The following is a 26,470-nucleotide window of genomic DNA, read 5'->3' on the forward strand; positions in this document are numbered from 1 at the left end:
TCCCGCCCAGGACACACCACATATCAGGTACTGAAACAACCCCTTATCACGATATCCCAGCTGAATTTCCGGAAATAACTCTTCCCGACGGAACTGGAAAAATAACGTGTCATCGAGCTAAGCATCATATAGTCACAACGTCAGGACCACCAGTTGCTTTAAAATCCAGGCGATTAGATCCGGCGCGCCCATCAAATAGTCCGTGGGCGAGACCCTTGCATATGGTACCTAAGAGGAATAACGAGTTGACACCGTGCGGAAATCACCGCGCACTGAACCCGCGGAGTTTCGCCAACCATTATCTAGTTCGGAACATCCAAGATTTCGCCCGAACGCTCTATGGTAAAACTGTCTTAGACGTAGAACTGGGAAGAGCATTTAACCAGATCCCGGTAGCTGAGGAAGACATACCAAAGACTTGTGATGGCAGTCACTGTTAGACCTTGACGCGTTTCCGTTTATGACATTGGGCCTACAAAATGCGGCGCAAACGTTCCAACGATTCATCAACGAGGCTTTGGGAACTTCGGACTTCTACTACGCCTACATCGATAGCATATTGGTCGCTTCATCTTCATATGAAAAGCAGGCCAGCCAATTAAGAACTCTTTTTCAAAGGTTGAAACAATATGGAGTAGTCGTGAATTCAGCACATTTCAGCAATTTCTTAAGATACCTTGTCTCAAAGAAGAGGACATGTCCCATGCCAATCAAAGTCAAAGCGATCCAATCATACCCACAACCAGCCTACGTGAAGCAGCTTAGAGCATTCTTGGGTATGTTAGAATTTTACAGGAAGTTCATACCCATCCCTACCGCTTTTGAAGCTTCCAAAACTAGACTGAAATAGGCGGCGTTGCTTGCACGTCCAAAGTCTGATGCACCTTTGGCCATTTTGAGGGATGCATCTAACTTTGTGATTGGGGCAGTCCACCAAAAGCGGATTAATTGCTGCTGGCAATCAAAGCGTGAGACATTATGGTCATATGGTTGTAGCATGTGTGTTCACCATCTTTACGGATCACAAGACGCTAACCTTTCGCCTTCCACGAAAAGAACTAGTACTCGCCACGTCAATTTCGCCATCCCGATTATATTGGCCAGTTTTCCACCGATATCGAGCACATATCCTGTTGCACAGCGTTGTCGTATAGGACAGCAATGCAAGGTCTGACGTCTGGCAAAGAGACAGTATCTGGCCCATACATGAAAAGGGAGATATCACACAGTGCAGCAATTATAGAGCTATCACGTTGCTGAGTACCATCTGCAATGTATTTTCCGCTATCTTGCTAGGCCGGATAGCCCCATATGCTCAGAACATCATTGGCCCATACAGCTGCCCTCGAGAAAGTGATACGTGATGCTGAGGTAAATTCAAGGGGTACGATCCTCTTTAAGTCCACCCAACTACTGGCCATATCAACGATATCGACATCATGGGAAGAGCGATTGGAGACGTACAAACTGCTTCCATCCAAATCGAGCAGACGGCGATTAGTACGAGATCGCGGGTTGCACACTAATGAAGACAAGACAAAATATATGGTCGCAACGGCACCAAAAAGCAACCAACCAACATCAAACCGCACTGGTCCAAGATAGGAAACTGCAACTTTGAGACCGTTGATAATTTCTCCTATATAGGGTTGAAAATCACAACCGATAACAGCTACGACAACGAAATCCGCGCACGGTTGTTGACAGCTAACAGAGTCTATTTTAGCTCACAAAAACTGGTCCGCTCGAAACGTCTAACCATAGCTCTTACTGTACAAGACAATGCTCTTGCCAGTCCTATTCCTGAGACGAGCAAAAAAAATTGCGAACTCTCAGCCGTGTTCGAGAGAAGAATCCTCCGATGTATTTCTAGCCCCCTACATGAAGATGGACGATTCCGTACCCTATATAACGACGAAGTCTATGAGCGATACCCCGATCGTCTGGTTATGGATAAAATCCTGGTCAACAGGTTGTGGTGTGCGGGTCACCTAATCCGTATGGATGAAGATGTCTATAAGGGCAATATCTACGGTAGAAAAAGAAGATGAGGCAGATCTGGTTTGAGATGGAGCGATAGCGTAGTTCAGGACGCAGACAGCATTTACGAATATCGAATTGGTCACCTTGGTGAAACACCCCAGTTTTTCTAGACTTCCTTATTAAAGCAGGTCTGGACCCGATATCGGTTGTTGCGCCGTTGATGACGATGAGTCATTGAATATAAGGGCCCTACTTGAGATTATTACGAAGGAAGAAAATTGCTGGTCCCAGACAAATCAGAGGACAGATATTCTACGGTTAAGGGTGACGTATAGTGGCAAGCAAACTTCGCCGCTAACTCTATTTCTTGAAGCTGCGAAAAGAGCCAAAGTCCGAATCGGTTGGGTTCCATGGTAGAAACCTGTGCAAGTGCACAGTAAATCCGGAAAAAAAGATCATATTGCTAAGGATTGCGACGAAAGACCCAATTGTCTTCTGCAGGTAAATAAATGATATCGTTGCCAACTTCTAAAGCGAAGGACTCAAATCATATCGTACAACATGGGAGGTTCGACAAGGGTTTGTCCTAGGCCCACTCTAGTGGATAATTATGTTCAAAGGAGTACTGAGCGTGCTGTGGCCTCCATTCGTTCCGCCAATGGTATTGAAGTCATGGAGTTGTTGCACGGTTCTTCGAGGGAGTCGAGCTTTATGCGAATCAAGCAATTTATGATATTAATTCCTGATTAGAGAGCGTTGGTTTATCGCTCGCAGAACATAAGACGGAAATAGTACAAGTGGAAGAAGAATTCGTCATTCAAGATCAAAGTAAGAACACAAAATTTCAGCCTGCACCTGAGGGCTACATTGGAAGCTACAGCCATGGAGCACTTAACACCCCAAAACATCATGCAGTATATCTTGAAATCGAATGCGATATGGACTGAAATCGGAAAGGTGATATCGGGAATTTATAAGAAGCTCAGGCAGGAAGAAGTCAGCCTGAAGAAGGAACGAGAGATGAATACCAACGTGAACACGAGTGCAGAATAAACTCTGGTCCATGACGGATCAGGGGAGAGTGAAAGGAGGAAGTCCATTTAATGGGTAATTTTATTACTGGTTGTGTCATGTAGTGGAACCTATTTTTCAAGAAAGGAAGACAAACAGAGCAGTTGAAACAGTCCCAGGATGATCTGAAAATTTTATAGAAACCGATGAACACTTAACGATGATGTTTTGATCTATTCTCAAAAGAGCGCTCAGAATGTAATGGAGGCAATATGCTGTCAGTCTTTGATATTTTCCAAGCGAATAAGAATGTTGAATTTTATTGAAGGAACTGACCCTGTCTTCCTTCAAAATCACTGGCTAAACGATTCGATTCGCCTTTTGGTTCTCCTTGTGCATTTCGTCGATCCCGGATCCTGGCTTGTGTTTCGCTTAAAGACTGGGGGTGACAATGACTTTTGGCCATGCAAAAATGTCCGTCTATAGAACCATTAGTAATGAGCAAGAAGTTTTCCTGGGGGTGTGCCTCTTGACAAAATATCTGCTGGATTATGAACAGACCTCACATTCCACCACTGGTTCGATGGTGGATGACTTTTTGCAATTCGGCGCCCAACGAAGACTGACCGTGCTTCGGCTTGAGCGCAAAAAACGATCTTGGAATCTGTCCACAGATATGAGGTAGCTCCTTCTATTTTGAGATCTGTCTTTATGTGTGAAGACAACTGTGCGGCTAATATCGCAGCGCAAAGTTCGAGGCGTGGGTTTGTAAGGTTTGTCCCACCTACTTTTGTTTTGGATATGGGAGCTGCTCGAGACTTGGAGCACAGTAACCTGATTATTACTCTACCGTCGGTTTTCAAGGGTCTTATGTATGCTGCCGCGCCATATGCCTTTTCAGACGCATCTGAGAATGTATGAATGTGGACGGAAGTTGTCACACCTTAAGCAAATATGTGTCTTGGGATCTGCAACCCTTTTCGGTATGCACACCATCGTGTCTGCATTTTCAATAGGAGAGCATCATGCCAATCATGTTGGTATCTATAACTCCTGAAAGAAGAGTTTTGTAACAGTTACCACTGGTGTTCATTTTTATTCTTTATTTATTCCTCTAGATCGGAATCGTCAATTTTCTCGGTGATACTCTTGGCAGGGATTAAGTCGAGAGGCTTCTGGATCACTATCTAGCGTACTAAACTATTGCTCTTTGGGTCCGCTTTAGATTATTACCGATAAATTTGAATAGTCACGCAGTGAGGTGGGAGTAAATAAGGTACTACGAACACAATCCACTCCTCAAAATTGAATAACAAATTGACGATCAAACGCATGTCGACAGCTGTCTGTGACGGCATTTACGTGCCCTTAGCCCAGATCTGAATGGCTGAAATTCGCCAATAGATCAGGTCTCTCTCTCTCTGAAAATAGCCAATTCAGAAGACTACTAGTTTTATCGATAAAAGCGGCAGATGGTGGTCGTGGCATGTAGTGGAACCCATTTTTCCAGCAAAGCCAACGAGCAGATTAGAAAAATTATTTGTAGTAAGCTGAAGACCTGAGTAGAAACCGATAGCGAATGCCAGCGGACGTGGTATACCCTGCTTCAAAGCAATTTTCTTCTATCCTTAATTGAAGTAAGAGACATCCTATTTACTGGAAAAGATACAGTCAGTTACACGTACTGCATTTTTTGACCAATTTTGAGTACCGGTCTAATGATATAGGCAAACTTTTGCACGAATGGGGTTGGAATACAAGGAAGTTGTGCGGCAGAAGGCAAGTAATTGTCAATCTGTCAAGCGAATAGGTACCTCGATGTTTGGTTTGAAGCTCAACTTGAATAGAGCTCATCTGGGAGAACTTCAGTTGGAAACCTATTTTTATTTTATCTCAAACCCTGAATAATGCGGAATCTACCAATCATTTGAGGGGACCTGGATTGTTGGAAAAATAAATTAGTAAACTTCGGGGTGATACGCCACTATGGCGAACATGATCCTATGAAGACAATGCCTCCTGCAAGAATGACAGAGAACCTAAGTGTGGGAAGACAAGTTTGGCCAAGAAGAGGTCTTGGGGGAATATCAGTGTTTCTTGGCATACCAGTGAACATCATGAGCCAAGTAGTGACTGTTTGGTCATTCGATGTGATATCCGAAGTGATTTTATTCTGGACACCCAACATAGCTTACATGAGCCATTACAGTGGAGAACTAGTTGAACCACTTATGGATGGTCTACCAGATTTTGGATCCAATAAAACGTCCTAAAGGGTAAGTTGGATGAATAGAACAAACAAACCAATCGATCCATAAATCAATTCATAGGTCAAGTTCCAAGAAAGTATGAATTATTTCTATTTCCAGAGAGAATGCATTTTCATGGTTGGGGGGTCAAACCTATAATTCAAGGATTTCCCATTGACCAACTAATCTTCTTACAATCTAAGACTTTCACTTCCCAAGCGCATGGGGAATCTGTGCAATTTGTGCTATACAAAGAAGAATTATATTTCGTTTTCTTAAGATGATTAGAAATGAACGGAAGCAGCAGAAGTGCCGTCCTCAGAAGTAACAGTGTCAATAACACCCTTGTTGTTCTCCAAAGTACGAATATGAAATCTATGCAAGAATATAAAATGCATCGATAAATTACCTGAATGAATACGCGATGTATTTCGATTAAAATTCATTTATCCATAAAACATTCATCTTTTCTTTCGCGTAAATCGTTGCATAACATAATCGTTATGCATGCAAGTTGTATAATATTGCAATGAACAACCCTCTCTAGTCCTCGTCGAATGATGTATGACAAGGGTTGCGATAATAAATTCCAAAATTTACATTTATGCAGAAACTACGTGAGATTTTCAAAACCATATTGTAAACATTAGACGACACTTTGGTACTAGCACTACTTATCACAGATACACTCCCAAGGACGATGTATCTGTCAGGACTGGTCGCTCCAAGCCACTGGATTATGTTTTAACTACCTTCACTGCTATCATTCACTACTAATTTTCAAAACACTATAAATGTGCGTTTCGTAGTTATTCGTTATAAATATGTTACCGAAGAGCTTCATAGATACACGTTCACACATAGACGCAAGGCTCCGTAGGTGCTGTTCAGAGTAAACAGTGAGGGGGTTGACGGATGGCAAAACAAACTATTGCAAAGCAAACATAACATTCAACACCTTTGGAAGGAATACCCTTCTGACGGTAACAGGCAACCCATAACCAACCTTAAATCAATATTATATGTATTAGCATTGACGCAGTAAAACGTTAGTTTAATTATCCTAATCACGTGCTGGACACTCTGTACCAGAACGACCGAAAGTGCAGGTACTCAGAGATAACGCCAAGGATGGGACCGATGATAACGAAAGAACCAAACTAATCAAGCGACAAAAGGACACCGCGAAACAATATGCTGCTGTTGTTGGTACGGTTGAAATGAAAGTGAACCTCGAGAGCGAACTGATGGGGCTGAAAAACTAAACTACTACAGTGGTGGTTTCAGTCTGGTTGGGTGCAGGATGTAACGTTTAATTTCCCGAATTCTCTTAGTGGTTTTCCCGTCCACTCGATGTGACGGTTCGTTTCAAACTACCCGTCCAACGACAGGTTAGTTCGGGTTGTTCAGTTTACTTTTCAACGGGGTTGAAAATTTTCCCAAAACACACGTTGGGCTTTCAACTGAGAATTGCCCTTGTTGGGGAGGGAAAGTGGGTGGATGTTGTGAGGCGGTGAAATTCGCCGGCTGATGGATGTTGAATAAGATGGAAAGCTTCCCAATATGTGGTGTCAGACACAGGCCAGGAGGGGTGCGACCAGTGGCGTTCCAGCAGAAGGAACAAAGGAAAGCAGAAGGACTCGAACAACGATGGGGATATTGGATAGAGCTCCCAGCATTGCACAAAGTGAGGAAGCTTCCAAACTCCCTTCATACTTTTCAAACTTTCCCAGAAAGCTCCGTCATGCGCCCTAAACACCTTTGCCTAAATCAAACAAATGTACCATCTTTTCTCCGTTACAACGACCGGCCGCCAGCGTTGAAAACATTATACTCTTGACCATCATTAATATAAAGTACATACAAACCGTAGCTCCTTTTGATCCCTCCGGACAAACAACACTAATTCAATAGACACGATCCTTAACTAAGTTGAAAATGAGTTCAAAAGCAGCCATTTATGTTCGCTCGAGGGAGAATCAGACAAGGAACACTCCGACCATAAGGACAAAGCGGAGGGTTGGAAAAATTTCGATGACTCTCGTCAATAGCTTGAACCATTTCGATACGTGTGCAGAACACGAAGAGTTGTGTCGAGTTTGAGGACCTACGGAGCTCATAAAGCCAGGTTGATCACCTCTGATAAATTAGCCTTTATCAATCAATGGATTTAATTATAAGGTATAATTCCTATCCAAGGATATCAAGGAGAACACGAAAGTCTCTATAAATAGAGTTCAGTGTAATCAGGTTCCGACTAGTGTGATTTGTATAAATTTAAGTTTTGAGATAAATTTGAGTTGGGAGGTCAAGGTCACGCTTTTCAGCATTTATTTCTAGTTGTATTGGGCCACGACTTGTAAAGCTTACTCGGAGCGGAAGGGGTGGAAAATTCATCAAGACATTGAAGAAGTTTGAAGCACTTGCTGGACATAAATAATTACCAAAGAAGGAGGTCAAGAACTGTTGAGGAATTCCGGAAAGTTTGAGGGGTTACATAAATGAAAATTACCTGAAGTTTTTCCATGCAAGGACTAAAGTGCTCTTGTTTCTATGGAAAAATTGGATTTGAGGTAGCAAACGAAGTGAACGTTAGTTTAAGGCAAACAGGACGAACAGAAGGGAAACCGAAAAATAGGCAAGAATCCAAAATCGTCAGGCTGTGGCGGCCCAGATTCCAGAAATCTAAGAATTTTCACGTTACAACTCCGAGAACGTAGGATATCGCGGAAAAATTCAAAGACTCCGGAATCGTCAAAACTGGGAACAATTCAAAAACCTCGAATTCGGCGCAAGGATACCTCGTCCTAACCTGTTGGAACCGGAAGGCAGCCCAGATTCAGAAAAGCCAATAATTTTCACGATGCGATGCCGGGAACTTGAAATATTGCGGAAAATATGCGGCCAGAGGAGCTGGACGAAATCGAGGAAATTTAAAAATTTCCACGACCCCCGGGTCGTAAAAATTGGCAAAAACGCAAAATTTTCGGATTGCTGCGGGCGACACCTCGTTCGAACCGAGAGGCGGCCCAGATTCAGAAAATCCAATAATTTTCACGATGCGATGTCAGGAACGCCAGATATTACGAACAATGTGCGGCCACAGGGGCTAGGCAAAATCAAGGAAACTTTTAATTTTCCACGACCCCCGTGTCGTAAAAACTGGGAAAAATGCAAAATCGTCGGATTGCGGCGGTCGATATCTGGTTCGAACCGGGAGGCAGCCCAGATTCAGAAAATCTAAGAATTTCCACGATGCGATGCCGGCAACGCTAAATATTGCGGAAAATGTGCGGCCATAGGGGCTGGGCGAAATCGAGGAAAATTGAAAATTTCGACCACCCCCGGGTCGTAAAAATGGACAAAAATGCAAAATCCTCGGATTGCGACGCGCGATATCTCATTCGAACCGGGAGGCAGCCCAGATTCCGAAAATCCAAGAATTTTCACGATGCGGTCCTGAGAATTTGAGATATTGCGGAAAATGTGAAGCCAGAGGCCTGGCCGAAATCAAGGAAAATTGAAAATTTCCACGACCCCCGGGTCGTAAAAATTGGCAAAAATGCAAAATCATCGGATTGCGGCGGGCGATACCTCGCTCGCTCGAACCGGGAGGCAGCCCAGATTCAGAAAATCCAAGAATTTTCACGATGCGATGCAGACAACCCCAGATATTGCGGAAAATGTGCGGCCCGAGGGGCTGGGTAAAATCAAATAAAATTGAAAATTTCCACGACCCCGGGTCGTGAAAATTGGCAAAAATGCAAAATCTTCAGATTGTGGTGGGGAATATCTCGTTCGAACCGGGAGGCAGCCCAGATTCCGAAAATCCAAGAATTTTCACGATGCGGTCCTGAGAATTTGAGATATTGCGGAAAATGTGAAGCCAGAGGCCTGGCCAAAATCAAGGAAAATTGAAAATTTCCACGACCCCCGGGTCGTAAAAATTGGCAAAAATGCAAAATCATCGGATTGCGGCGGGCGATACCTCGCTCGCTCGAACCGGGAGGCAGCCCAGATTCAGAAAATCCAAGAATTTTCACGATGCGATGCAGACAACCCCAGATATTGCGGAAAATGTGCGGCCCGAGGGGCTGGGTAAAATCAAATAAAATTGAAAATTTCCACGACCCCGGGTCGTGAAAATTGGCAAAAATGCAAAATCTTCAGATTGTGGTGGGGAATATCTCGTTCGAACCGGGAGGCAGCCCAGATTCATAAAATCCAAGAATTTTCACGATGCGGTGCCGGGAACTTGAGATATTGCGGGAAACGTGCGGTCAGAGAGGCTGGGCGAAATCAAGGAAAATTGAAAATTTCCACGACCCCCGCGTCGTAAAAATTGGCAAAAATGCAAAATCCCCGGATTATGGCCGGAGATATCTCGTTCTTGCTGGTCAAAGGGTAGTATAGCTCCCAGGACCCAGGCGAAACGTGGATTGGTACCCACGATGGAGCATAAAACCTGGGAAATGCCTGCTGAACCAACATCAACAGCTCTACTACCAAACCCTATCTCCATCTCCACGTGGTGACCGCTGGGAGCTCTTTCGTAACGAAAAGCTGCAGACGGAGAAGGATGAAGGCGAGTCTCCGGCGCCTAAAAACGGGACAAAATGTACCAACCGGTCCTCCAGGTTGGGGGTTGGGTAGGGCTCACAACCCTACACGGAAAACTGATGCTACGGAGCCACGAAAGGAGCCTCGGACAGGATGGGCTTTACAACGACGAACTCGGCAACGACTACGGATTATTGATTTGCGCATTTTTTCATGGAACGTGCGCTCCCTGTACTGACCACATGCTGCTGAGCAGCTAGCCCGTACCCTGCCCCAATATAGGGCTGATATAACAGCGTTACAAGAGATGCGATGGACAGGGACCGGTTTCCTGGAGAAGAGCCGCTACGCCATATATTATAGCGGTCATTCAATAAACCATGTGCTCGGAGTAGGTTCGAAGCCTGTCCCAGGTATGATATCAAAATCATACTTAGGGATTTTAACAGCCAAGTAGGGAAGGAGCCCGTATTCAGGTGATACGTTGGGCCCCATAGCTTACACGAAAAAACAAATGATAACAGACTGCGGATTATCCAATTAGCAGGGTCACACGAAATGGTTGTTGGAAGTACCTGGTTTGCGCGGAAAGCGGTCCACAAACATACGTGGGCCTCTCCAGACGGAACCACTTTAAAAAAAATTTACCACGTGTTGATCGAACGCCGCCACCTTTCAGCCTTGATGAATGTCAGAACATATAGGGGGCCAATATAGACTCGGATCACTATCTCGTTGGCATAGTGCTCCGAGCTCGAATAACAATACCACCTAGAATCCACTCTGACAATCAGGTGAGAGTGAACACTGAAGCCATCCATAACAGAGCCCCCCGCGACACCTATAAGAGGGAAATGGATGCCGCAATAACTGCAGTCAACAGAGGACCTGGAGATGAAGCATCAACAAATAATCTTCACAATCACCTGAAGAACGTTATCATTGATACGGCCACAAACATACTTGGCCCCAGCCGCAAAAGGAGTCGGAACGGCTGGTATGACGATGAATGTAAGCTAGCAACGGAAAGAAAGAATGTTGCATTCTCAAAGAACGCGGGCACGCGCAGTGACTTATCACGAACTCCGGCGAGCGGAGAAGCGACTTCAAAGGCGGAAAAAGGAAGCCTGGGAGAACCAACAAGTCAGTGAACTAGAAAAATACAGAGAGCAACCACGCCAGGCGCGGAAATTTTACCAACAAGTCAACAGGATGAAGCCTTATACACCTCGATGCTTATCCTGCCGAGACAAAGAGGGAAATCTGATTTCCGACAGAATGGGCATATGGTAGCGATGGGTTGAGTACTTTGATGAGCTACTGAACAACCAGAACATCGGCTAGTTGGAGGTCCCGCCAACTCAAGACAACGGACAAATACGGCCACCACCAAGTTTAGGAGAAACAGTCCGTGCAATTCATCGGCTAAAAAATCATAAGTCGCCAGGAGCCGATGGAATTACAGCCGAATTGGTTAAATATGGAGGCGACCAGTTACACCAACTGGTTCATCAACTTGTGCTCAAGGTGTGGGACAGCAAATCAATGCCTGACGATTGACAACGAGGCATTATCTGTCTCATACATAAAAAGGGAGATATCGCACAGTGCAGCAATTATAGAGATATCACGTTGCTGAGTACCATCTATAAGATATTCTCCACTATCTTGCTAGGCCGGATAGCCCCATACGCCCACAACATCATTGGCCCCCCCCCCCATACCAAAGAGGCTTCACTCCAGACAAATCAGGAACACATCAGATTTTCTCTGTGCGGCAGGCGATGGAAAAACTGTTGGAATATGGACAATAGTTGCACCATCTATTCATCGACTTTAAAGCCGCCTATGATAGCATAGCCAGGGTAAAACTGTACACAGCCATGAGAGAATTCGGCGAAATTAATAAGACTGACTAGGCTGACCCTGACCAAAGTGCGAGGCCAGATAAAAGCAGCAGGATCACTCTAAAGATCATTCGACATCAACAACGGTCTACAACAAGGGGATGCCCTATCATGCGTCCTCTTTAACCTGGCCCTCGAGAAAATGATCCGCGATGCTGAGGTAAATGCAACAGGTACGATCCTCTTTAAGTCTACCCAACTACTGGCCTATGCTGACGATATCGACATCATGGAAAGAACCACCCGAGACGTACAAACTGCCTTCATCCAGATCGAGCAGGCGGCCATTGACGCGAGATCTTGGGCTGCACATCAATAAGGGAAAGCCAAAATATATGGTGGCAACGTCAGCATCGAAGAGGAATCAACCAACAACATCAAACCGCACTGGTCAAACAGGAAGAATAAGGATAGGAGAATACAACGTTGAGACCGTTGATAATTTCTCCTATCTAGGGTCGAAAATCACAACCGATAACAGCTACGATGATGAAATCCGCGCACGGTTGTTGTCAGCCAACAGAGCGTATTTCAGCTTACAAAGACTGTTCCGCTCGAAACGTCTCACCATAGGGTCTCTTACTATACAAGACGATGATCTTTGCCAGTCCTCATGTATTCCTCGGAAACTTGGGTTCTTAGCAAGAAAAATTGCGAACTCTTGGCCGCGTTTGAGAGAAAAATCCTCTGAAGAATTTTTGGTCCCCTACGTGAGGATGGAGAATTCCGTAGCCTACACAATGACGAAATCTATGAGCGATACCATGACCGTCCGGTTGTGGATAAAATCCAGCTCAATAAGTTACGGTGGGCGGGTCACTTAATCCGTATGGATGAGGATCATCCCACCCGGAAAGTCTATAAGGGCAATATCTATGTTAGGAAAAGAAGACGAGGCAGACCCTACCTAAGATGGAACGATGGTGTAGGTCAGGACGCCAGACAGCTTTTAGGGATATCGACGCAAAACCGGGATGTCTGGATTTCCCTTATAAAGGCAGGCCTAAACCGGATACCGGTTGTTGCGCCGTTGATGATGATGATGATATCGCGTTCGAACCGGGAGGCCACCCAGATTTAATGAAATGAAAGGTTTTGACGCTATGATGCCGGCAGCGCGAGATATCGCGGAAAGTCCTTGAAAAAGGGACGTGTGAGAAATCACTGCAATGACTGCAAAATTGCGACAATGTTCTCTCTCTCTCATCAAATCGGCGAAATAAATGGAAAGTGACCACCATTGAGACTACAACTTAGGAAGAACTGGGTTGGAGTGCGCGCCGGATATTCGCGTGTTTATCAGGAAGGAGGATCGGAAGTTCACTGGGGATTAAGCCATTCCAAAGGAACCCACTGTCACAGGATGACTTGCGAGTGAGTCGTCCAAGAATTATCAGGTGTTGAACAATGCAGAAGGAGTGCAAGTTTCTCAGAAAATTCTGGAAGCAACGCACTGAACTTATTCGGCGCTCAAGTGATTTATAGATTTAATTTCTTCTGGAACTTTGACAACCACTTAAACAAGTCGGGAAACCGGAAGCTTGACGCTTCAGGTATAAAAGGAGAAACCTCTATGTGAGCAGCATAACGTAGTTCTCCATTGGCTTATAGCATTGACCCGAGACATTGAAATCGCTCAGTTCTGGGCAGGTTACAGCCATTGCCAGAACTGAGCAATTTAAATATCTCGAAGGGCAGGTTATTGCCATTGCCAGAACTCAGCGATTTAAATATCTCGAGTCAATTCTATCAGCTAATGGAGAACTGCGTAATGAAATTATTTCACGCATTAATGCAGCCTGGATGAAGTGGCATCCCCCAACTGGTGATCTTTGTGATCGACGTATCAGCGCACGTCCCAGATCTAAAATTTACTGCAATGCCGTCCGTCTGCCGCTCTCTATAGTTCTGAGTGTTGGCCGACTATCAAGGACAATGAACGGGGTCTTGCGGTAATGGGGACGAAGATGTTGCATTGCACTGGTGGCGTGATTACGTCTGAAATGAGAATATCCGCGATCGATATGGGTTTGAATCGATCGTGGAAAAACTGCAAGAGAGGCGTTTTCGATGGTGTCTTCACGTAATTCACGCTAACGAGAATTCAACAACCAGTATTGGTCAGAACATCGAAAGCAGTGGTAAGCAACCAAAAAGCCGGGCACAACAATGGTGGCTTGATACCCTGGACGGGGATTTAAAGGTCTCACGATTACATCCTGATCAGGCATTTGATAAAATAAAATGACGAAACCCATAACAACGAGCCGACCCCGTTTGTGAACTGGAGGCTGAAGAAAAAGAAAAAGATGTGAGGAGGGACGAGTGCACGACAGCTCCCTGCCCTCTATTTTCTAGAAAGCGATTTAAATAAATCATTTGATGGAAACCCCTGTGTTGATAATGGTCAACCTCATACACGTCACGCTCTGAGTTTAATATTATTAGCAAATGCCAACAATTTAACCAACATCAAATATAAAAAAGGGCTAGGGAGAATTGGAACGGAATTTTAATATTTCACTCGAATTTCAATTATTCTCGTCAATTATGACGTCAGCATCTTATTTGTATGGCTTAGGATGCTTGACAAGTTTGAAATTGTATAACTTTGACACTTATAGTTGGATTTTCATTGAACTTGGCATGTGTATGCACGAGACTGTCCTCTATGTCGGTGCAAAATTTGGTACACATAGGATGAACTTAAGGGGGTGTTTTTTAGTCAATTTATAAAAGTTGATAATATACTATTAGTAAATTTTTTGAGCAGATACCGGAATGGGACATCTCTCGAAGATTAGATTTCACATAAGTGTTTCGCACAAAACCTTAAAAGGGCTACAGATAAATAGGTTCTTCATAAATGCGACTTTAATATATCACGCGAATGTCAATTATTCCGGGTAATTATGACGTCAGGATCTGATTTGCATGGCTTTCGAAGCGGTGAATTCGCGCGAAATTGCTAAGCTTGAACTGCTATAACTTTGGCGTTAACTGCCAGATTTCCATGAAATTTAGCGCATATATACGAAATATTGTCCTCTATGCTGGTACAAAATTCGGAAGTCCTAAGCTGAACTTAAGGGGGGTTTTTCAGTAACTTTCTAAAAAGTAGTAATATATATTGTTTTACACAAAACCTTAAAAATGATGATCCGTCATAGTGTGAACCTTGGAGGAGTTTCTAAGTAAGCGTGATGCATCCGTACAGTCAGACAGATTTATTACCATCATTATAACATCTACCCTACCCCTAACATCCCTTAACCATTGCACCGTCTGTTGGTGTCCATAAGTAGTGAACCAAAAATTTCATTTAAACTCTGAAAACGCAACAACTAGATACATAAATATCAAATTCCCCCTCCCTCCTTCTAGCCTGTCGCCTTAAAGTCCAATTTCTCTGAATATCAACATTTCATCCATTTCTCGCACTTTCTCCCATAATTTTCCCAATTTAGTCATGACATTCGCCCTATAAAACCAGATCACCCATGAAAAGCATCTAACGACTACCAAAACAAGAAAGGATTCAATGTTCATAATATATTACGGTAAATTTATTCTATCTTCTATAATCATTATTAGTCCAGGCTTTATTCTTCCAGACACTTTTAGCATCTTTCGTTCATCTCATCCGTAAAATCATTATCACCCACTTTCTGAAGGGAAGGATAAACCGGATATTCAAAATAAATCTAGAATCCATTAGATTATTTTTATGTGGCGAAAGATATTTTTTGTTTTGTTTAGATTGGGGATGGGTAGAAAAACGGTTGCTTTTAAGAAAAAAGGATTGGGGGTTGAAAGAGGAGGAGATAAGCGCTGTATTTGAAGTCGAAAGTATTCCTAAGATATTTATTGATTCCTGGTTTTGTTGTTTTGGCTAAAGATAGAAAACAATCTTTGACAGATAGATAGCCAGTAGACCGTTTTTACTATGGTTTCGTTTTACTGAAGATCTCAGCGTCATGACTAGGGATTCAGGCGGTGAATTATTGTTGTCTCAGCGATAACTGAAGGCCTAATTACTGCAAAATGACCTGGATTTGCTTCAGGTTGCTTACTCAGGTAAGCCCCATAAAGCCAACCACTTTGCTCATCATTCAATTACTTTCCACCACTCATACTTCCCCAAGAACGTCCCTTCTTAAATTCAGTAGAACTCCTTAAATCAGATTTCCTTATCATCTCAGACTAACGGATACAACTGGCCAAAGGATATTTTTCATTTGAACGAGGATGAAGATAATCCCCTAAATGTGTCGACCACTTTGCCATACTGTCTGGCTTCTTATTGAGATCCTTAGAAGATGAATGAACACATAATGTGACCCTAGTCTAAGTTCATACCTTGGAGATTTGTTTAGTATTCACCATCGAAATGAGGTGGCACAGCTGCAAGCTGGTAGTGAAATGGTCCCAGTTCCCAGAGTTTTCCAGCCTGCGCCCTTCCGAAGAAGATTTAGATACCTCGAGGTGTATAGATACATTCTGGTCATCATTAATCACATTAGTTACTTCGCCGGGATGACACTGATTATGTGAATGTTTGAATTGCTGACTGGAGGCGTTCAATTTGATTGAATCGCCGTCCACCTTAGGACGCTTTCCCAGCATTTGTCTTCTTTGAAATCTGTCAGGACTTCGTTCCGCTCAATTCAACTTGTGAGATACATTTGGAGAAGCCACATAATGATGGCCAACATGAAGTTAATTGATGTGTACAATATTGCCTTAGGTAATTAATAGTCAGGGTACCGAAGGCACTTAAGGGACAGACGGACAAGTTAATATTGGGATCTGTGTTAAGTGCTTGGTCTTCGGGAGGGGGTTGTTGAGAAGTAGTTGAAAATTAGATTAAAACTGCAGCAAAACTTGTCCTGCCAACAGCAGGAGCTTTAGTTCGTTTTAGAAAGAAGTAACAATTTACTAGTATATCCCGTAGTTAGTACAGTCTAAAAAAGATACTTAAAAAATCTATTGTTGCTAGAGAATGGAAAAAGCTACATTAGTTCGTCGTTCATCTCACTTTCTATCTACATAATTCGCGCTCATACAAACTTTTCTCTTATTATCTGTTGAAAAGCTTTGCTCGTTAGTTTATTGACCAGAAAAAAAGTAATACTTTCACGTGGTCTACGTAAAACGACAGTGAATCTCTCTCCTGGCACACAATCTTGACACGACTACACACTTTCATTTAGTACTATCATGGGATCTATAAAGGTTTACAATCATCCGATAAAAAGAACGATATAATCTTTTATGTTAAAAGATATAATCGTATAGCGGTCAGTGTGATTTTCCCAGCAAAACCATTTTGTCAGGATGCCGGTTGTCGCTAGAGGACAGCAGATAGGGCGAGTATGGCAACTATATAAAATTATCCGCTTTGCGGTGGGGTGGGGTAGTGGTGATAATCTAGAACAATTTACTTTAATTTGTATGTTAGGTACGTACATGGAGGAATTAAGGCGTCATAAAAAGGTGAAAAGGCGGGTCGCATTGCAGCGGTTTAAGGGGTCAGATCGGGGCGGTATAAAGGTGAAAGGAATTTATTGTTCACCAAGTATAAATGTCGGGTTTATTCCCTCGGGTGTATCAAATATTTCATTTTGTTTATTATGTGCATGTTTCCTAGATAAGGGATAGATACGAGCATGCCCTGAATAGTACCCATGCAAGAAGTTTGTATCCAAACTTGGAGAGTCGTTCGGGACATTTTGTTTAGAATTTTGTTTTATTCAGCTCATGGTGAACATTCGAAATATTTACCAGTGTTGAGCATGAAACTGCCAAATATTTTATCCACCGAGGAATGAATATAGTGTGAGAGGATGCAGCGGGACATAAACGAAGTCAGAATTGAAACGAAGTTTCTTCTTCTTCTTCTTTTTCTTCAGCCTTTGTCCCGTTCACAAGCGGGGTCGGCTCGTCGTGATCGGCTTCGCCATTTGGCTCTATCGAATGCCTGATCTGGGTGCAATCTCGAGGCTTTCAAATCCCCATCCAGCGTATCAAGCCACCGTTGCTTGAAACGAAGTTTGTCGTCGAATATTACCCCCAGGTCTTCGAAAGAGGTCCGTAGTGAAAGGGGTGGTCCACTGAGAGAATAGGAAAAGGATGTTGGGGAGGGTTTAAGCTTAGCTTGTTGACCAAACACCAACGGACTAAATTATCAAGGTTGGACTGTAAGACAGCACAGTCCAACGGAGACGAAACAGAGGCAAACAATTTAAGGTCGTCTGCGTAAAGCAAATACGGACAGGTGAGGATGGAGGCGAGGTCATTGATAAAAAACAGGAAGAGTAGCAGGCCAAGTATAAAGCCTTCGGGAACACCAGACAACTTTGACAATGAGAGGACCGAAGTCTGCGGTCAACAAGTCGTTGACGTATCTTTCCAAGATTTTGGAGCAAGAGGAGAGAAGAGAAATGAGGCGGTAGTTCATAGCAAGAGAAGGGTCTCCGCTCCTGAGGATAGGGATGACAAGGGCCTCTTTCCAGAGACGGGGAAAGTAGCATTCATCTAGACTTTTGTTTTAGATTATACTCAGGGGAAGGGAAATATGTTTTCTGCAGTTAAGAAGGAAGAGGTTCGGGGCCAGGTCCGACATTGGGGACAAAATTATCAATGAGGAACTCAACTAAGGAACGCGCAAGGAGAGGGATGGCTAGAGATTCGGAGAAGTCTGCAGTTATGAGAGGTGTAGAGGGTGGAGGGCTCGAGAGAGAAAACACTGAAGAGAAGTAGGTGCAGAGAAGGTAGCAGGATTGTTGTGGGGTGTTGGCAGTGGAGTCTGCGAAGCTGATAGAAGAACCGGGCGATTGAGTGGGATTATGAGAACTGCGAGCGTGAGACCAAAAGGGTTTTAAGTTACCGCGGGCAAGGGTGACTTCGACGCTCAATAAGTACGTTTTACGCACTTTTCTGACCATTGACTTCACAGTAGACCATACAGCTTGAAAATGAGCAAGGTCCACGTCATTCTTAGAAGCCCAAAACTTCTTCCGCAGTGTATGTTTCAAGCGAATGTTAATAAGAATTTCCGTTGTGAACCAAGTTGGGTACGAACCTAGGCAGGGAGGGGAAGAAGGAACATAACAGGAGGGGAGACCGGACAAGATTTGCAAAAGGTGTTTAGAGCTTGATCATGACTGATGAGTTGCTTGATATATGTACTCAGTTGAAAGAAGCTAAAGCTGAGTTTAAACCGTCAAAATTGGCTTTGCGGAAGTTGACCTTAGTGGATTTACGCTTGGTTTTGGGTTTTGAACGAGGGAGCTCGGTTTCAAATTCAAGCGGGGGGTGGTAAGTGTCAGTTTTGACATACGGGGATATGGAAGAAAATAAAGAGAGGTGGCCCTCGGGGAGATTGAAAAGGAGGAGATCGAGAGTGCGGCCCAAGGAGCTTTTGGTGGTATTGAAATTCAGGGCAGAGCAAGTGTTCATAAAGAAAGAAAGTGGAAGGGAAGAATGGGAAGGGTTGTTGAAAGGAATTGGAAGGCTAGGATGATTAGGCCTGTGGAGCTTGGGGAGGTTGGAATCTCCGCAAAGAAGAAAGCGAGGGAAGGGAATCTGACGCTAAGGAGTTCAGACAAACTGTCAAACAATTCTTCATATAGGTAAGATGTGCAAGCACAGAGGACATATACACAAGATTCAATGAACGGGAGGAAGTTGGGCGGGGAGACACGAAGAGCAACACAATCAAAAGGAAAGCTAGAGGAGGAGAAGACGAGTTCGGCGGGGAGTGTACCTTTTATTGCGGTGGACTTACGAGATGCATCCCGGTCCCTGTCACAGCGGAAAGTGGAGTACTCTTCTACATATTGTCGACGCGCTAAGATAGTAGATCTAAATGGTAGATCTAAATGGTGTAAGCCGCAATGAAGCTTTTCCTTTCTCAATGTTTCACCCGCCAATTCCACCTTCCTACCCACAATACCAAGGATGCCTGATCCAGACGTTGAGGAAGTCCTTCATTTGTTACTGTCTCAGGCCAAAATATTCCTACGGCATGAATTGATAAAGGGCCCTTCCAGTAGCAGTGGTCCTCACTTTCCATGTGCTACGCCTTTAAAACAGCCCAGAGAGAACATTGGCGCGAAGTAACCTCAAGTTGATGTTGGTGGAAAAATGTCCACATTTCCAGATTTTGAAAAAAATAGCTTAAGCGGAAGGTGCTGTTGATACGTTGAAAGATTTTTTTGGAATAGGGTAGGTGAATGCATTTACGTACAAAATGCCGGATTTCCCCAAAAGTTCGCGGTCGGAATACCAACTAAACACCGCCCTGTCATTAGAAAACTAGTTGGCAAACGTTTGACACGTTATTTTCGCCAAGCCCTCCGTTCTTCTGGCTTTGGAAGCCTTCAAGTCAGGACATTTCCCTCATCAGAGAACTCTTGCCATCTGGTCGCTCCGCCAATCAAACTCAATCTTCTTCGCAATAAGAAGAGCCCGAATATAACTAACAACACGATTCCATCTGCCTGCGCTCTTCAGCCCTTCTGTGACAATGTTGTCTGGATAAAGGTGCTGGCAAAAGCCGTCCCACCTTTTACAAGAGAAAAATGTGTGTTCGGCGTTGTCTGCTACTCCATTACAGAACAAACAATCAGGAGATCGTGCCTTCCCAATCATATGCAGGCAAGATTGAAAACCGGTTAAACCACGGATATCTAAATTGTCGATGAGCCGTGCAGTCTAGGCTCATTTTGTCAAGAGAGTTCCAACTCGGTAAGGGTATGTTGACGTTCTTCGCGGACAACAGCGTCTTTTAAACCTTCACTCTTGCGGCTATAGATGGCTTCACACTACTGAGCAAAGAAGGCAACGGGCATCTGTCAGGCGATCACCATCACGGCTAGTTCTGAGACGGTGCGATAAGCAGACGCCACTCGCAAGGCTCCCCATCTCTGTACTTGAGTGAGAAGCATACTCTTTGTCAAGGGCATCAGCTTATACCTCCGCGCCATAGAGCCTAGCGAACTGCGTTGCTCCCACAAGAAGACGTCTCCTGCTAGAGACAGAAACCCCGCTGCAACCCTGTCCGCTGCTGCTTTGATTTGTTCGAAGAAGCATTAAACAAAGTTAAGATTTTTACTCTATAGTCAACTCGCTCATCGCTATGGGACGCAGGGTCGAGATTCTCTTTCCGGTCAAGATGACTATCTCGGTTTTTTTCAACGCAAGGCTGAAACCATGAGCAGTCATCCATCCGCTTACCCGTCGAATCAATATGCTAAGTGTGCTTTGCGCCTGCTCGACAGTGCATCGTCATATGCATAACAGTTCACGGGGACTCTTCTGGTACGCCGAATCTTAGCAAACTATCGTAGGAAGCATTGCAGAGGTCCGGCGCTAAGACGAATCCCTGTGCTATTCCAGACCTAATCTCTATCTTTCTCTCGCCTTTTCGTAGGGCAGAGAGCAATCCTTCAGATAATTTGTCAATATCCACAAGAGATAGCTTGGCAATAGGAATGATTTTTCTAAGGTGTCTAGCATATCTGTCCATCTTACAGAATTGAAGGCATTTCTGACATCAAGCGTTATGAGGGGTACTATCCGTCAAGATCGGCGGCCGTGTGTCTCGGCTCGATGAACAGCACCTGCGACCTCCATAATAGCATCCACCGTGGGCTCCATGCTCTGAACGCGAACTGCCTTGAAGATAGGTCACTGCCAGCGCGGATCGCTTCCGTTAGTCTACTCGTCATGAGTTTCTCGAGCATTTTCCCGACCATGTAATGCATACACAGCGGCCGGTATGCAGATGGGAGCTCCGGGACTCCTTTACCCTTGCTGACCAGCGCGAGTTTGACCACTTCGCGCTGCGAAGTCTCCTTTTAGCTGATCTATACTGTGCCTTTATGGCGCATGCCTTCTCGTTGGCGTGCAAACGGCGGAGCTTATCACACTTCCTCCGTTGGTTGGCAATTTATACCGTCCACCAGTAAATAGAAGGCTTGTCGTGGCTGGGGTCCCTTCGGGGCATGGAAGCCTCATATGCCGTCGTTATCAGGTTCATCACTGAATTTACGACGGTGCCAGCTGCGATGCTACCACCCCCTGGAGCGTCCTCCAGCACGGCTCTACCTGCTCTAAGAGCTTCGATGAACTTCCCGATGTTAACCCTCACGACCGAGAAGTCTTCTAGCACTCGCCACACATCCACCGATGTTGCAAGAGAAAAATCCTCCGAAGGATTTCGTCACCCTACATGAAGATGGACGATTTCGTAGCCTACATAACGATGAAATCTATAAGCGATACCACGAACATTGCAGTAAGAGGGTCATTTAATCCGGGGGCTGACAATACGTATGATAGAAAAAGAAGACGAAGCAGACCCTGCCTGAGATGGATCGATGGCGTAGGCCAGGACATCAGACAGCTTTTAGGGATATCAAATTGGTGGACCTCGGCGTAAAACCGGGATCTCTGGAGTTTCTTATTAAGGCAGGCGGAGACCGGATACCGATTGTTGCGCTGTTGATGATGATGAAAACTAAAACGTATCCCCGGGTTTTCGTGAACGTACTACGCATTGCTGATAATAATAAGCTACATTGGAAGATGAGGAAGTACTGAAAATTTTAGTAATGTATTTCACCATGAGATTTTGAAATGAATACATACTAAATTCACTTTCTATGTCCGCCGATAACCTTGACTGTCCATTAAATTTAGATGCGACGTATATTTCTGATTAGCTTGAAGTCATGCGCTATAATAACGTTTTAAAGGGCGCACTGAAAGCAAATATTCCACACCTTTATGAGTATCTTATCTTTGTGCCGGCCAAGTCTGCGTTACCACTTTGCACCTTATATTTGTTTTTGCAGCTAACGATATAATTTTTTTTATCGAAAACAAGATTACTCAAAATAGTAAACAGATAAAGTGTATGGGAGAGAACTGCTACAGTAACAAGTGCAATTATAAAAATATTCTGGGACTTGAAGTATAATTTTCTTTTAGAATTTATTTTAATTAATATTTATTTGATATTATAGAGAAAAAGGAAGATTAACGAAAATTTATTTGATGTTATTTGTTATTCATTTATTTGAAGTATTTTCTATTGAAACGATAAAAGGCATTTTTCTATTCGCTAATGTTTTTAAGTTGGCATGGACCTATATTTCGGGAACAATTTGTTCCCTTCTTCAGTTTTTATGTCTAAACACAATTCTGTTTTTATATATATTATATACTAATCTATTGTAAATAATCCTAGTTATTAGCCTACCTCAAACTTATTTCTATATTCCAGTTTGATCCACAATGTCCATAGAGTTCCTACTGATGATTAAACTTTCGAATCAGGGACGAACACGGTCTACGGTTTCCTCCAGTGCATAGGCAACTCTTCGGATGCTACCTCACCTCTACCTGATTTTCGAAATTGTGTACAAAGCTCAAAACGAGGGATACATGGACTAAAAAAAGTGGGAGTGCGTTGCTCTCCATTTGGTCCTGTCCGACACCAAGTGGATGCGGATTAAGGACTCCTCAATCCCTAAATAAACCTTTCGTACTCTTCACGGTGGCGAATTTTACTTAGCTGTTCTAGTGCCGGTAAATCACTGCCGCTTACATGATTACCCCATTGTTCTACGTATATACTTTATTACTATAGATGTGACTTTTTTAGAGTTGTTAAGGCCACTTCCGCCTCCTTTAAATGCTCCTTAAATTTAGTGGCTACCAACCCTTTCGTGTGCAAGATAAACCTTAGAATATTCTTCGCTAGTGAACTATAAATACCGCTTATCTCCGTTACAGTGTACAGATCCTTTTCCTTTGAAAGTTGGTGTATTCTGCTTGACACCCCTCTCAGTTGCATGTCTTACACTCTAAATACACCTTGCAAACCAGTTGGCAGGATTGAAGCGATGACGGTTGGTCTTTTCGTGTTTGGTGAGGCCGCTCCTTTCTAGTCATTCGTAATTGCTTTGATGGTAGTGATGTTTCTCTTTGCCGGAGTTTTCAGCTGCTAGCTGGGCTCATTTTTCAATTTCGATGGTTTCCAAAATATTGGTATATGGGCACTCAAATAAAATACTAGCGAGAAGACAAAACTTTCCAAAAATTTCAACTAGAAACATCACAAAGCACACTTAGAGAAGCAACGTCCATGACAAGGATTAACCCACATATCGATGTTTGGAATCAACTCACCTTTCGTTAAGTTATTCCATCGGATCTGCTATTTGACAATTGATTCTTTTCACATTATCTTTGGTTGTCGTTCCTCTAGTGTACATTCATGACATCTCTTCAGCGAAGAGGCTATGTCAAACGCCGCGCAGTCGGAGATCGTTTGAAAGCCGCGAATCATAATTAGCCACTATGTTTCTTAGATAGCGTGTAGTGCCTATTCGACCTTCCGATGGACGACCAATTTGCAGAGTCGAAAATATTCTCCAGAACTAAAGTGAGGACTGCACAGTACTCTTTTGATTCCAAGGGTCATCTCTTGCCGTGACTGGCAGCAACTCTTATGTCCATCACCAATTTCATTGCATCGACAATGGATCGTCCTTTCCGGAATACAAACTGGATATCAAATAGGGATTTTTTGTCTTCAACTGATGTTTCCACTATTGGTTTCAGCATTATCGGACAGGTTACCTGCAATATCTTCTTCCTATTTATTTTGACATTATCTCTCTCTACCCTGTGCCCAGGGGTTCAGCTTGCGGAAGCGCCTGCTATTACTTTCTTTGATCGCTTTCTGTAGGTTGTACCTCGTTTGTTTAAACGTAGTCAGGTGTTCTTGGAACTCCATTCTTCCTCTCGATCGTTGAGTGATTCTTCGGGCCTGCAAACATTTTGCCCTAAGTTCTTTTTTTAATTCATTGACCAGATGAGGCTTTACCAGCAAAGCGAGCTTCTCGTGTTGGGTATTCTTTTCAGCATTGCTCCATCGCAAGCGTTGACACAGCTTGAATTATTCGCTCTGGCGGAATTATAGGTCGCTGATTAGGGCAATGTTCGCTCTCTAGTCTATTACAATTTGTGCCAACAACTCCTGAGCCGCTTCGAAGTGATTTATTTGTATTACCTTCATGATGACTTCATATTTTTCAGGGCCACCCTGAACATGGGGCATTCATTATTACAAGCTACGTGATTAGTGTCTTTTGTCTGGTATTTCTATAAAACATATTCGGCTGTCGGTCTTCCTTATGACACCTTTAATTCCACATGGCTTGAATATCTTGGAACGTTCCTTCACATTTTTGGACAAGTGTCCCGACTTCAGACATTTGAAGAACTTTGCAATCGTAGTCTGATTCGTCAAACAATACAACCTATTTGACCCTTCCTCCGCTTCCCGCAAATATACTGTAAGGATATTGCATCACCAATTCCGAATTGTGACCGAATCGCCGTGACTATGCCTGCCGTGATGGTAACCTCATCAATATCTTCTTTCGATGGTAATTCGGTCGGTTAGGGTTCTAGCATCTGAATGCAGGCCTAAGGCTCCGGCAATGTAGTTTCTTATCTCAATTGATTCTTTGTCTGTTTTGTGGAGCTGTAAAAGATTCCCATTTGAACCCTTCTCATTTTGGACATCACTTTACCAATTTCTTCCAGTTTTACGTCGGCTTTGGCGCTGCGCAGGACAACATTTCACCTTTTGTAGCGTTGGCCTCACTTTCTCCCTTTTTCTTCACCATTCGTTTCTTCGCCAGTTTTGCTCGTCATCATCATCAACGCGCAACAACCAGTATCCGGTCAAGGCCTTCCTTAATAAAGAACTCCTGACATCCCGGTTTTGCGCCGAGGTCCACCAATTCGGTATCCCCAAAAGCTGTCTGACATCCTGGCCTACGCCATCGCTCCATCTTAGGCAGGGTCTACCTCGTATTCTTTTTCTACCGTAGATATTGCCCTTATAGACTTTCCGGGCTGGATCATCCTCATCCATACGGATTAAGTGATGCCCAACCGGACGGTCATGGTATCGCTCATAGATTTCGTCATTGTGCAGGCTACGGAATCGTCCATCCTCATGTAGGGGGTCAGTTTTGCTCATACTATTTCTTTATTATCAATTCCAGCTTGTGACTTTTATTTGCCTAAATGTATTCTTCGTTCTTGGCTTCCTTGCCACTTGCTGCTTGCTTCTGATTGGAGTTTTTTCCTCCTCCTTGCTCACTTTGGAGATGTTAAATCCGATAACCGGAGTTACTTTTTGTACCGATTCCTAGGTCTTCTCATCGCATCGCTCGATCTACGTTAATTTGTACAGAAGTCTAATGTTTTTGGTTGCACCTTTCGCGGGCTAATGAAAGGTTGGGGCACCTGAGGTTCGTATTCGTTGACAGTGCTCAGTAATTTCAAGCTCATTGGGAGGGGCTTTTCTCGTGGCCAGAGTGGTCAGGTACCCAGAGCGGTTCCTCCGTTGAATCTAGGAATAGAGCTAAATAAGTTTCCATATCCCTGAACGGGGTAGTTCCACCCATTATTTATTTAGTCCATTTTTCCCTTAGTAAAACTGAGATCACTTATTAATAATTTTTTAGGCTTTTCGCTTATATTTAGGTTTTCGCATATGTATAGTGCGGTTTGGAGCACGCAGTTAGAGTGGCGAGCGTATAAACAATTTTGCGGACACTCACCGCTTTTTTGACGATGATTGTGTCATCTTCCCATATTTTATAGTGGGAACAATAAAACACAAATCGACTATATCTTTTATAAGAGGTCGATACCAACTGCAAACCA

At 43.7% G+C, this 26,470-nt stretch overlaps 1 protein-coding gene across 4 annotated transcripts in view; it reads right to left on the minus strand.

Annotated features, from left to right (window-relative positions):
- The window catches only part of LOC119650393 (pleckstrin homology domain-containing family G member 5), a 431,633-nt gene that overhangs the window by 362,596 nt on the left and 42,567 nt on the right, over positions 1–26,470 (minus strand). Inside the window, exon 1 of one of the 4 annotated variants that reach the window (XM_038053152.1) lies at positions 5,653–6,597. The exons of the other annotated variants lie outside the window; for them this stretch is intronic. The gene's annotated coding sequence lies outside the window, so the exon portion shown is untranslated. Of the gene's footprint in view, positions 1–5,652; positions 6,598–26,470 lie in introns of those variants that run through there. 4 annotated transcript variants of the gene reach the window in all.

Source organism: Hermetia illucens, chromosome 2 (assembly GCF_905115235.1).
Source record: "Hermetia illucens chromosome 2, iHerIll2.2.curated.20191125, whole genome shotgun sequence".
Classification (NCBI taxonomy): Eukaryota; Metazoa; Arthropoda; class Insecta; order Diptera; family Stratiomyidae; genus Hermetia; species Hermetia illucens.